Source organism: Leucoraja erinacea, chromosome 1 (genome assembly GCF_028641065.1).
Source record: "Leucoraja erinacea ecotype New England chromosome 1, Leri_hhj_1, whole genome shotgun sequence".
Lineage (NCBI taxonomy): Eukaryota > Metazoa > Chordata > Chondrichthyes > Rajiformes > Rajidae > Leucoraja > Leucoraja erinaceus.
In genome coordinates, this window is record NC_073377.1 from 94,947,013 (window position 1) to 94,960,968 (window position 13,956).

At 42.9% G+C, this 13,956-nt stretch overlaps 1 long non-coding RNA gene across 11 annotated transcripts in view; it reads right to left on the reverse strand.

Annotated features, from left to right (window-relative positions):
* Nucleotides 1-6,977: 6,977 nt before the first annotated feature.
* Nucleotides 6,978-13,956, reverse strand: part of LOC129699512 (uncharacterized) — a 30,074-nt gene continuing 23,095 nt past the window's right edge. For 8 of the 11 annotated variants that reach the window (XR_008723864.1, XR_008723861.1, XR_008723860.1 and 5 more), the window contains 5 exons: nucleotides 13,577-13,661; nucleotides 11,685-11,802; nucleotides 11,191-11,243; nucleotides 10,683-10,739; nucleotides 8,487-8,626 (listed from right to left, as the gene is read on the reverse strand). This is a non-coding gene — a long non-coding RNA (uncharacterized LOC129699512). Of the gene's footprint in view, nucleotides 7,438-8,486; nucleotides 8,627-10,224; nucleotides 10,283-10,682; nucleotides 10,740-11,190; nucleotides 11,244-11,684; nucleotides 11,803-13,576; nucleotides 13,662-13,956 lie in introns of those variants that run through there. The other 3 variants (XR_008723865.1, XR_008723866.1, XR_008723867.1) reach the window with 3 other exon arrangements.

Here is a 13,956-nt window from a genome sequence, read left to right on the forward strand (position 1 = left end):
TCAGACCTTATTGGTAGTCTGAAGGCGGGTCTCGACCTGAAACGTCACCTATTCCTTAGCTCCATAGATTCTGCCTCACCCGCTGAGTTTCTCCAGCATTTTTGTCTACCTTTGGTATTAGATATGATAGGTTTGGCTGAGATAAATTTGTCTCACTACTTATTATTAAATATGATATGATTTGTTTCCTTTTTGATTCTAGCATATATTTTTGCTGAAAGTCATGCTGACACAATGGAGCCATTCATCACCATTCAGGCATAAAAATGTGCCCATCTGAATCTGCATAGAACTTGAAAAAAACCCTTTGGTGTTTTGCGGTTCTCGCGATCTCTTGCGGTTGCCCTTTTTGCAACCGCAAGAGATGCAATACTTGTCCCTTTACCTCCCCCCTCGACTCCGTTCAAGGACCCAAGCAATCGTTCCAGGTGCGACAGAGGTTTACCTGCATCTCTTCCAACCTCATCTATTGCGTCCGCTGCTCTAGATGTCAGCAGATCTATATCGGTGAGACCAAGCGGAGGTTGGGCGATCGTTTCGCCGAACACCTCCGCTCGGTCCGCAATAACCAAGCTGACCTCCCGGTGGCTCAGCACTTCAACTCCCCCTCCCACTCCGTCTCCGACCTCTCTGTCCTGGGTCTCCTCCATGGCCACAGCGAGCAGCACCGGAAATTGGAGGAACAGCACCTCATATTCCGTTTGGGGAGTCTGCATCCCGGGGGCATGAACATCGAATTCTCCCAATTTTGTTAGTCCTTGCTGCCTCCTCCCCTTCCTCAGCCCCCCTGCTGTCTCCTCCCATCCCCCAGCCTTCGGGCTCCTCCTCCTTTTCCCTTTCTTGTCCCCGCCCACCCCCGCCCCCGATCAGTCTGAAGAAGGGTTTCGGCCCGAAACGTTGCCTATTTCCTTAGCTCCATAGATGCTGCTGCACCCGCTGAGTTTCTCCAGCTTTTTTGTGTAACCTTTGGTGTATGCTTGTCTGATGTCTGCATTCTGCCACTAGGAGGCTTATAAACAACTCCCCACAGAGTCATAAATTGTCTATTAATTTGAGCCGTTACATTTTCATGATTTGCAGACAGCTTCACATTCCTGGGCATTAACACCTCGAATAATGTGCCATGGGCTCAGCACGTGTCCATAATCATGAAGAAGGCACAATGACACCTGTACTTTCTTAGAAGCTTAAAAAGATTTAGCATATCACTGAATAGAACATAGAATAATACAGCACAGAAACAGGCTCATTGGCCCACAATGTCTGTTGAACATGATGCCAAGTTAATCTCTGATGCCTGCACTCTTCACTCCCTGTGTATCCATGTGGCTATCTGAAAGCCCCGTAAATGTTATTATTGCCTGCGTACACCCCTATCCCAGGCAGCACGTTCCAAGCATCCACCAATTTCTGTGTAAAAAAATCCTGCCCTGCACATCTATCTTCTATCTATATATATATATATATTACTAAAACTCTCATCGTGACCACTTCCTGTCTGCGTTGTAATTAAAATTGCACAAAAACGACCTCCCATAGCGCTATGATTTTTCTCCACCTTACTCACCGTTTTCTCCACCTTACTCTGCTGCAAATCAAATAAATTTTGTTTCGATCGGTGAAATAGTACAAAAGTTATGAAGGATTTGAAGGTTATCCCTCCCCCCCCCCCCCCCCCCCCTTTCGGCCCATCAAGTTTACTCCGCCATTCAATCATGGCTGATCTATCTCTTCCTTCTAACCCCATTCTCCAGCCTTCTCTCCATAACCTCTGACACCTATATGAATCAATAATCTATCTATCTATCTATCTATCTATCTATCTATCTATCTATCTATCTATCTATCTCTGCCTTAAATATATCTGTTGACTTTGCCTCCACATCCTTCTGTGGCAAAGAATTCCAGATTCATCACCATATTAATCACTGCCTTCATTGTATATTAGAACAGATATTCTGAATACTTGTTCTTGTTTTGAAATAATAGATGCTGCTTCCACAAAATGTTATAACCTCTGAATTAATCCCTAACCTAGAATACAAAGGGAACCATTTGGCACATCAAATTCATGCTAGCTGCAATTGAAGCAACCCCGTTATAGTCCTGCAATTTATTCTCTCACATGCCCATAACGTAACCTTTGAATCATTTGACACTTAATTACACTAAGCTTAATGTTTCAAGTTGATAACATTTGTCAAACCAAAGAAAAAATAGAATTCAAATATGTTTAATTTGCAGATAAGCTGATGGGAAGGAGAGATGATAGAGCTGAGACAAAAAGAGAGTGGAATGAAACAAAAAGATGTTGGTGCCAGTTTAGAAGGGATTGCATATCTTGTTACTCACAGCAGATCCAGCTGGAAAAGATAAAAGCAGAAGGAAATGAGGAATGATGGAGCAAGAAAGGACAATATTGGATCTGTGGCAGATAACACACGGAGTTACTGGAAATGTAATTTAAAAGAGAATGCTGGAAACACCCAGAGGTTGTCAGTGGAGCAAGAAAGTTAATGTTACAGTTTAAAAAAATAAAAATAAAAGTGCTGGAGTAACTCAGCAGGTCACAACTTGTCGAGCTTTCATCAGAATAGGCCAGTTTTGAAAGGCTGTCTAAAATTTTGAATACGGTTGAGTCCCGAGTCTCCAATGTGCCTAGTTGTAAGTTGTATGTATGTCAAGCTTAAGTTGGACTCTGTTGGCATAGTGTAAATGGCCAAAAACACAGAGGTTGGAATGGAGGTGTGATGGCGATTTAAAGATCGATAGATGGAAGCCTAGGATCACCTTGTGCGGGACACAGCTGAGATATGCCAAGCTATCATCCAACTTTCAGGTTGCTGAAAGACTGCTTCGCCTGAAAAGAGTTTGGATCTCAGATTTGTGGGAAGGATAAAAGTAAAAGGGCAGGTGTTGTATCTGCTTATGTTGCATGGGAAGTTGCTTTGGGAAGGGGAATGACTGTTGGAAAAGCAAATTAGAGTCACCACGGGAATGTTCCATTGAGGAGGGGAAGATGTGGCTGACTGGGCATTGCATTGAAGAATTTTTAGAGGATGGTTCACTGGATGAACTGTAGGGGATGAAGGGTACATCGCTTTGGATGAAATACAGAGCAGAGCAGGTGGCCTTCAAAACACTGCAGTATTATGGCCTCAGTACTCCAATGGTCTTACATTGCATTAATCCTTTGTATTTTATCCAACTCTGATCAACTGCAGAATTAGCTCCAGAAATAGTGGATGCATTAGTAATAATCTTTCAAAACTCTTTAGATTCTGGAGTAGTTCCTGAGGATTGGCGGGTAGCAAACGTAACCCCACTTTTTAAGAAGGGAGGGAGAGAGAAAACGGGGAATTACAGACCAGTTAGTCTAACATCGGTGGTGGGGAAACTGCTAGAGTCAGTTATTAAAGATGGGATAGCAGCACATTTAGAAAGTGGTGAAATCATTGGACAAAGTCAGCATGGATTTATGAAAGGTAAATCATGTCTGACGAATCTTATAGAATTTTTCGAGGATGTAACTAGTAGTGTGGATAGGGGAGAACCAGTGGATGTGGTGTATCTGGACTTCCAGAAGGCTTTCGACAAGGTCCCACATAAGAGATTAGTATGCAAACTTAAAGCACACGGCATTGGGGGTTCAGTATTGATGTGGATAGAGAACTGGCTGGCAAACAGGAAGCAAAGAGTGGGAGTAAACGGGTCCTTTTCACAATGGCAGGCAGTGACTAGTGGGGTACCGCAAGGCTCGCTCAGTGCTAGGACCCCAGCTATTTACAATATATATTAATGATCTGGATGAGGGAATTGAAGGCAATATCTCCAAGTTTGCGGATGACACGAAGCTGGGGGGCAGTGTTAGCTGTGAGGAGGATGCTAGGAGACTGCAAGGTGACTTGGATAGGCTGGGTGAGTGGGCAAATGTTTGGCAGATGCAGTATAATGTGGATAAGTGTGAGGTTATGCATTTTGGTGGTAAAAACAGGAAAGCAGACTATTATCTAAATGGTGGCCGACTAGGAAAAGGGGAGATGCAGCGAGACCTGGGTGTCATGGTACACCAGTCATTGAAAATAGGCATGCAGGTGCAGCAGGCAGTGAAGAAAGCGAATGGTATGTTAGCTTTCATAGCAAAAGGATTTGAGTATAGGAGCAGGGAGGTTCAACTGCAGTTGTACAGGGTCTTGGTGAGACCACACCTGGAGTATTGCGTACAGTTTTGGTCTCCAAATCTGAGGAAGGACATTATTGCCATAGAGGGAGTGCAGAGAAGGTTCACCAGACTGATTCCTGGGATGTCAGGACTGTCGAATGAAGAAAGACTGGATAGACTTGGTTTATACTCTCTAGAATTTAGGAGACTGAGAGGGGATCTTATAGAAACTTACAAAATTCTTAAGGGGTTGGACAGGCTAGATGCAGGAAGATTGCTCCCGATGTTGGGGAAGTCCAGGACAAGGGGTCGCAGCTTAAGGATAAGGGGAAATCCTTTAAAACCGAGATGAGAAGAACTTTTTTCACACAGAGAGTGGTGAATCTCTGGAACTCTCTGCCACAGAGGGTAGCCGAGGCCAGTTCATTGGCTATATTTAAGAGGGAGTTAGATGTGGCCCTTGTGGCTAAGGGGATCAGGGGGTATGGAGAGAAGGCAGGTACGGGATACTGAGTTGGATGATCAGCCATGATCATATTGAATGGCGGTGCAGGCTCGAAGGGCCGAATGGCCTACTCCTGCACCTAATTTCTATGTTTCTATTATTTTGGACACAATTCATTCTGACCGTCACTTAGAGGAGTCAGGGGATTAAATGTACAGAGGACTAATCCTGTTTTAAACTTCAGATTCAGATAAAAAATAAAAATTAAAAAAAAACTTTATTATTGTGCAGTGTAACAGAGACAATGAAACACATGCAGTTAGCATCTCACCCATATTATTTTACATAATAAATAATAGAAGAGCGAACATAGAAAGGCGTTTAATGTCCGAACATTAAAAAAACCTCTCCGTTCTCATATGGCAACGGAGGCGTTTGTATATACTGTAGCAGGGGTAGTGCAATTTTGCAGGGGGGGAGTGAGAGATCTGTCTCTGCACTTGGCAGGGGGGGGGGAAGCACTGGAGGAGTCGGAGACACACTGAATTTCCTCAATTGCCTGAGGTGGTAAAGGCGCAGCCTTGACTTACTCACCAGTGCTGAGGGGGGGGGGGGGGGGGGGTGACTGGCAATCATCATCAAGGTGCAGAATTAAGTAGGGCAACAGCCGCTGTTCCTGAACCTGCTGGTCCTGCAACGGAGAGACCTGTAGCACCTCCCGGATGGGAGGAGGGTAAACAGTCTGTGGCTGGGGTGAGAGCAGTCCTTGACAACGCTTGCTCTGGACAGACTCAATGGAGGGGAGTGAGGAACCGGTGATGCGTTGGGCAGTTTTCACCACCCTCTGCAGTGCTTTCCGGTCGGAGACAGAGCAGTTGCCCTACCATACTGTGATACAGTTGGTAAGGATGCTCTCGATGGCGCAGCGGTAGAAGTTCACCAGAATCTGAGGAGACAGATGGACCTTCTTCAGTCTCCTCAGGAAGAAGACGCTGGTGGACCTTCTTGACCAGCGTTGAGGTATTGTGGGTCCAGGAGAGGTAATCAGAGATGTTGACCCCCAGGAACCTGAAGCTGGAAACACGTTCCACCTCCGTCCCGTTAATATGGATGGGGGTGTGCGTGCCGCCCCTAGACCTTCTGTAGTCCACAATGAGCTCCTTGGTCTTCTTGGAGTTAAGGGCCAGGTTGTTGTCAGCGCACCATGCTGCTAGGAGCTGGACCTCCTCCCTGTAGGCCGACTCATCGTTGTCGCTGATGAGGCCAATCACCGTTGTATCATCTGCATACTTGATGATGGTGTTAGTACCATGTACAGGTGTGCAGTCATAGGTGAAGAGGGAGTAGAGGGCTCAGCACACAGCCCAGTGGAATGCCAGTGTTCAGGTTGAGGGTTGAAGAGGTGTGCTTGTCTAACCTAACAGACAAGGGTCTGTTGGTTAGAAAGTCCAGTATTCAGTTGCAGAGGATGGGGTCGATGCCCAGGTCGTTTGGTGATCAGCTTGGAGGGGATAATGGTGTTATATGCTGAGCTAAAGTCGATGAACAGCATTCTCACGTAGGGGGTCATCCTCCGTACTCCTGTTCTTGCAGTAGGCAAACTGATAGGGGTCCAGTGTGGGAGGTAGGCAGCCTTTGAGGTGTGCCAGGACCAGCCTCTCGCAGCACTTAGTAATGATGGGAGTAAGTGGAACTGGGCGGAAGTCGTTGAGGCTCGCCGCAGAGGTGTTTTGGCACCGGCACGATGGAGGTGGTTTTAAGGCACGTGGGGACAGCTGTTTGGGCAAGTGACAGGTTGAACATGTCAGTCCAGACATCTGTCAGCTGCGCAGCACAGGCCCCGAGGGCATAACTTCTTATGGATTGCCAGTCATTGCCCGAGCATGCCTTATTTTAGTATTTTATAATTAGATCTGTAACAATTTGTTTTACCACCACCCCCGCTCCCCCACACACTTTCCTTTGTTCGATCCTAATCTTATCTGTTTGCTCAAAGTCTGTGAAAATGGTAACTTTGCACAGTGGTAACAGTCATGAATTAGACTATTTGGTATTCTCGAGGTTGAGCATTAACACAGGCGTTTGGAATGGTAGGCATTCTGGGTTATCTGTATTTCCCTCCAGCAATAATCCGAGTATAAACATTGCCAGACTTCAGGGCTAATCCAGACTAGTTGGAAGCAAAATATAAATCCTCACCACATGCTGAAGCTAAAATTGTGGTCATTCTTTTCTTACTGTTAGTTTCTGAATTAAATGTATTATTGCACTACATTTGGCTGCACAATGTAGTATGCAAGCTTGCAGTGCCATTTTATATGTTGCAAGTTTCAAAACCGAGTTGTATCAAAGAAGATAAGAAAATATCTCTTTCAAAGATGAACACAATTGGAGGGATAGTAGTAATATTTATTTATATAGCACTTTTAAACAAAATCACTTTGAACCAAAGTGCTTTACAGAGATTGATTAAACTAATTGAATAGATTAAATGTCAATAAATCCATATAAAATAAAAAAGAAAAAGAAAAAAGACACAGAACAGTACACTATAGAAATCAACAAGAAACGTCCCCCCACAGCAGAATTCACTGTAAGGGAAGGCACTAAAAATATCCAGTTCTCCCCCTCATAGTCCACCCGAGGTTGGGGTCTATATGTGGCCTCCTCAGCCAACCCGATGTTTTCAGGCCCTCTGCCGCGAGGCTGGATCATCGGCGTCGGGTGAACATTCTTCAGCGGCTTGGACTGAAGCGGCCGCTTCCTCCCCGAAGACTGTCCAGGTTATGAGATTATAGAATGTAGTGGTGCACAATTCTGCTGTGGTAAACTGGGGACACAAAAGACTGCACATGTTAAAATATGGAGCAAAAATCAAACTGCAGGAGGAATTCAGTAGGCAAGGCAGCATCTGTGAAGGAAAATTAACAGAAACTTTTCAGGTTGACACTCCATAGGTGCTGCCTTACCTGAATTCCTCCAGTAATTAGCTTTTTGACAGATACGCATAGTCCACAGCATATCATGGATGGCCTGTTTTAATTTCCACATCACTCTACACCAGTGGTTCCCAACGTGGGGCGTACGCCCCACAGGGGGGCAATTTGATTTTCAGGGGGCAATTGAGCGCGACTGAGGAGGTCTGGGTCCAAATTTTCGATTTTTTGGGGGGGGATTTTCCATCAGGTAAACATATGTAGTTTATGTTTCAGATGTTATTTTGAGTAAATAATTTTTTTGGGGTAAAAAAGGTCTTTATTGTGTAGTTATTACATAATCACCGCGCCATCGCTCTTCATGCACATCGCACGAAGCGCGCGAGGTCATGGGAGAACCTTATTTATTGAATTGGATTTAGAAATGCGATTCAAAGAGCTTTTGCTAAGTTACCCGTATAATATCTATTTCCTCCGTTTTCTCTCAAGGGGGGGCATCAGGATTTTAGAGGCGATTAGGTGGGGCATGGCCAAAAAAGGTTGGGAACCACTGCTCTACACTATCCCATTTTGCACAGTAAAGGCCGTGCTTGCTGTGAAAAATTGACTTTGTCTTTTCTACCAATGCTGGCACGGTCAGGTGACTCTGGCGAGACAGATTGGTGAAGGGCAAACATTTTTCCGTTGGGTCCATCAACGATTTTAAAACGTGAAGTGGCAAAGTATATAGAATCAAATGACACATCACCAATAATCACCTGAACACTAGGCAGGACTAAGTGAATGTGACATAAAGCAACGCAAGAGGCAGTATGATAGAATGGTAGAATTCAAATTTTTCCACCCTACCAAGAAACCATTGACAAACTCAATAAGAACCTGGGATGGGATTCTAGTACTAAACCAACCAACCAATTTAAATAATAAATTTCAAACACAGTAATTCTAAGCATCTACTTTTTATTTCTGGTCTCTCAACAAAACTTCAATTAATCCACAATTTTCTCAGAAGATACAGTGATTTCATATGGTCCAGCCTGGGTAGATACGAATTAGATGACCATCACACGCTGCTAACAAGGTCTGTGAAGGTAAGAAATTAAGAATCAACATTGAACCATGAAATGGCAAACACAATTTAGAAATTGTTAAAGGAATAAAAGAAGAAATCACATGCCTATCTTGATTCTTTGCTCACCAGATTATAGGCAAATATAATTTGTTCTTCTCTTAAAATAAGTGCCAATTATAAGAGCTGCCAAATTTTGTCAGCGCATTTCAATATTGTACCTGAAAATCAGTATTTTGCTGAGGATTATCCGTATTTTTACGCGGTGCCATTTTGCTGAAAAATGTTTTTATGTGCGCCCATACCCATGTAAGAGTACAAGAATGCATAACTTTGCTACCAATTGACATGTCTTCTACGCACCTTACTTGACAGTGCATTCATTGCCATCTCTTTGTATACTGCTGTTTGAACGGCTGCTTCCTGCTTTTAGCACCAGATGATGTAGAAACTATTTTGGAAGCCTCCCTCTCCCACTCTCATCCTTCCATTTTTTCTCCCTTTCATTCCCTCCCTCAAGCCCACTCACCATTCTGTAAAATCACGGCAAATCCCAATGTAACTGCAATCCCACTGGCAACCTTTCACCACTAGGCTTATCCAGAACTCTACCACTGCCTGAAAAATAATCAAAGGCTCAAAGAGAAATCCAAAGGCTCATTGTTATATGAGAATTTTCCCGAATAGTCTGTGACCCATAGCTCTGTGTGTAAAGCCCATAGCGCTCCAGCCGGTAGCGCTATATTTAGAACCCACAGCGCGCAGCCAACAGCTATTTGTTTAAATTCCCAAGCGTTAAACTGGCAGCGCTCTGTTTAAACCTGGAGCGGGACAGGCAGCGACTCTGGAGAACTCCGTATTTAAAATCCGTATTTAACAACACAAAATCGCACATCAGCATTCTTATCGTATTTCCGTACAAAATACAGAAAATTCGTACTTGGCAGCTCCGAATTATAGAAAGATGTAAAAGTTCAGTTAAGCTGCAATATACTACAACCCCCAGAACAAAATACTCTGGCCCATACCCTCATTTTAATGGATGCATATTCATTCCCCTTACAAGATTAGCTGGGCAGATTAACCTCGGTCTGAAATATCACCTATCCATGTTCCCCAGAGATTCTTTCCGACCCATTGAGCTACTCCAGCACGTTGCATCCCATGTAGACCAGCACCCGTTGTTCCTTAGTCCTACAATAATATCCCCTGCTTCATCATAAATGTTAAATACATATAGTCCAGATCAACCATGACAGATCAAAAAGCATTTGTTCTCCAATATTGTCCATTAAAGTTATATTCTGTCTTCACCACTTTGCCCAGTTCCACCTCCCCATGTCACCTTGTATTTTAAGAAAATATTAAGACTAAACATATGGCTTCCATGATAATCGCCTAATTTTGTTAATTTGATAATTTTGTTAATTCATTTTGTTGTAAAATAGTGAGATACATGAAGTTAGCTCAGTAACAGTCTCTGATGCTTCCACAGATATGATCTCAGAAAGGCATCACTGCCAAACAGTCGAGTAGTTATTTCAAATATTGGCCAAATCAAAACATGTCAGCCAATTCCTGATGAAACGGCAAAGGCAGTAAGTGCCCATACCTTTATAAATGGACTCGACTCAAACCAGTCCGGGATCAATCCAATCACCAATCATTCTCTGCAACACAAAGTCAACACTTTGATTTTGTGATTTAGGGTCACAACCATTCTTGAAACCACAAGAGCATTCTTTCTCCAATATTGTTGTATACCGTCTTCACCACTTTGCCCAGTTCCACCTCCCGATTTCTACACCCTTTGTCACCATATATCTTATGAAAGTATGAAGGCCACCAAACATATGACTTCCACAATAATTGCCTTAAAAATATCAGATTATTTTAAGTTACACAAAGTTAGCTCAGTAACAGCCTCTGATGTTTCAGCAGATATGAGCTCAGAAAGGCATATGAGACTCATCACAGCCAACAGTCGAGTAGTTATTTCAAATATTGGCCAAATCAAAACACAAGTCAGCCAATTCCTGATGAAACGGAAAGGGCAGTAAGAGCACATACCTTCATAAGTGACTTTACTTCAACCAGTTTGGGATCAATCCAATCACCAATCGTGCTCTGCAACACATCAAAGCCAACATTGAAAGTCCATAACCATCTTAAACAGAGAACTAATTATTGACCCCCTTGAAAACATGTCCTCATTTTTACAATATAATCATAGAAAATCATGATGTGAACAGCAGTGGTAAAAGTTCTAATCATCAGACATGTACTTTCATCATCTTATTAATTTTATTTGCACTGAAGCCAAAAGTAGAATTTCCAACAGGATTGGTTTGTTTTGTACAGGTGTCAGAGATTATGGGGAGAAGGTCGGAAAATGGGGCTAGGAAGGAGATAAATCAGCCATGTGAATGAAGGACTAGGCTAGATGGGCTGAATGGCCCAATTTTACTCCTATCACTCATGATATGACTAGACGAGGCAAAAGCGCCAGTCGTAATGGGGACTAAAAAAACAAATAGTGCAAAATATTCGCATTTAAGGTGTGGGACGCATACCTCACCTTTAAACGGCATGTTCTTAAAAGGTAACAATTTGGTTTGCATCTCAGGATTCCTGTGGAAATAAAAGAAAACACTATGAACACATCACAAATGGCTTCCTTTCAAGATATTAATTCATCGTGACTGAATGGATATCAAATTGGTTATTTAAAATATTGTGTTGTTATCTTTGAGGCTGGTCCTATGTACAGGTAACAAGTGGATTGCTATCAACTGACAAAGACAAGCACAGGATGGCCAATTTATTTCCATCTTCTTACATGTAGAAATCAAACAAATATATTTAGCATTATTGTAGTATACATCGGTTAATGAAAACAGACAACCCTCATAATTGCAGGACAAGTAGTCTTCTCCTTAGTAAAAAGGATAACTCAAGGTGTCGTGAATATTTTTAATCATTGGGTTATGTGAATTTTGTACTGTTATTCTGCAAGATAAATTTCCATTGAAAACTCTTTTTTGGTTTACCAACTACATTGGCAATACACACCTGTATGTAAGTTTCCAAACTGTCCCATACTTCAACTATCTCCACACAATCTGGAGATTTACAGGCAAGGAGGGCAGCACTGTCTCTTTAGCCCTCTGGCTAAAAGATTGGCGGAGACCTGGTCAGGAAGACAGACATTATGAGATTCAAAACTGCAAATACAGGAAACTTGGTCAAAACAGTGCTGTTGCAAAAGAGCGAGTCAGTCAACAGCATCTGTGGAGCGAATGGATACACGTTTCAGGGTTGGAATCCTTCTTCAAATTGAAAGGTCGTCTAACCATTTCCTCCATAGGTGCTGTCAGTTGCCGAGCTCTTCGGTGCTTGGTCTTTGAGGCACTTGAATGGTGGTCACAGACCAGACTTGTAAACGTCTACATTAATTGAAACAGAGGCTAAGAACCAGAGGAGCATCTCTCACTGACCACATGGGGACAGCCAAGCACCTTCTCTTCTCCCCCCCAGTGGGACGACAGATAGCACAATGGGCTAAGAGTTCGGCTGGCGACCGGAAGGTAGCCGGTTCAAATCCCGCTTGGAGTGCATACTGTCGTTGTGTCCTTGGGCAAGACACTTCACCCACCTTTGCCTGTAATGGAATGTTACGGCGGCAGGCGTGGGCACACCGCGACGCCCTGTGTCTCCCTTTCAAGGGAGATGCTAAAAATGCATTTCGTTGTCTCTGTACTGTACACTGACAATGACAATAAATTGAATCATTTCATTTCATTTTTTTCATTTCATTTCATTTCATTTCATTTCATTTTCATTTCATTTCAATAAACATGTGGCCATGTGGCAATCCTTCCTCTACTCCTCATCCACTACGACAGGCATGTAGCTGCTCAACACCACCGTTCACCCTCCAGATACTGCCACGCTGTGCCGGTGGTCTCCTTCCACCCCTTCCCCCCCACAGTAGCCAAGTAACTTTGCTCTTCTCTTAAAATAAGCACCTTACAAGGTCAGCTGGGTAGTTAGTGATATATTATAATCAATGGGACAGTCCTGAACATTTACACTCAACTGAGTATCACACAATAAAGATAACAATAAGTGGACTCAATTATCTGATTAACAGACTGGGTCAGTACAGTGACCATAGTGGTTCAACCTGCAATAAAAACGGAAAGACTGCTCCAATGTCAACCACACCACATATGTATTACCATAGTATGCCAGTGGATATGTTTGCTTAAATGCATGCCAATGTAGACCGCAAACTATTATCTAGTGAACAATAATATCCCCTGAAAAAATACAAATTGCTAGAGTAACTCAAATGGGCCAGGCAGTATCTCTGGAGAACATGGACTGGGGAGATTTAGGGTCACAACCATTCTTCAAACCCCAATCTGAAGGTCTGAAAAGGGGTACCAATTTGAAATATCACCTGTCCACATTTTCCAGAGATTCTATCCTGCCTATTGAGCTACTCCAGCATGCTGTCTTTTTTTGTAACTCAGCACCTGTTGTTTCTTTGTTCTTCAATATTATCCCCTGCTTCACCTTAAATGTTAAATACACATATATAGTCTAATCAACCATGACAGATCAAAGAGCATTCTTTCTCCAATATCGTTGTATACTGTCTTCACCACTTTGCCCAGTTCCACCTCCCGATTTCTACACCCTTTGTCACCATATATTTCATGAAACTACGAAGGCCACCAAACATATGACTTCCACAATAATTGCTTTAACAACATCAGGTTTAAAGTTACACTAAGTTAGCTCAGTAACAGCCTCTGATGTTTCAGCAGATATGAGCTCAGAAAGGCATAAGAGACTCATCACAGCCAACAGTCGAGTAGTTACGTCAAATATTGGCCAAATCAAAACACAAGTCAGCCAATTCCTGATGAAACGGAAAGGGCAGTAAGAGCACATACCTTTATAAGTGACTTGACTTAAACCAGTTTGGGATCAATCCAACCACTGCAACCAATTCAACCACTGCAATCCAATCCAAGTGCTCTGCAACACATCAAAGCCAACATTGAAAGACCATAACCATCTTAAACAGAGAACGAATGATTTGTTCCCCTTGAAAACATGTCCTCATTTTTACAATATAATCATAGAAAATCATGATGTGAACAGCAGTGGTAAAAATTCTAATTATCAGAAATGTACTTTCATCATCTTAATTTTATTTCCATTGAAGCCAAAAGTAGAATTTCCAACAGGGCTGGTTTGATTAGTACGTGTGTCAGAAATTGTGAGGAAAAGGCAGGAAAATCGGGCGAGGAAGGAGAGATAGATCAGCCAT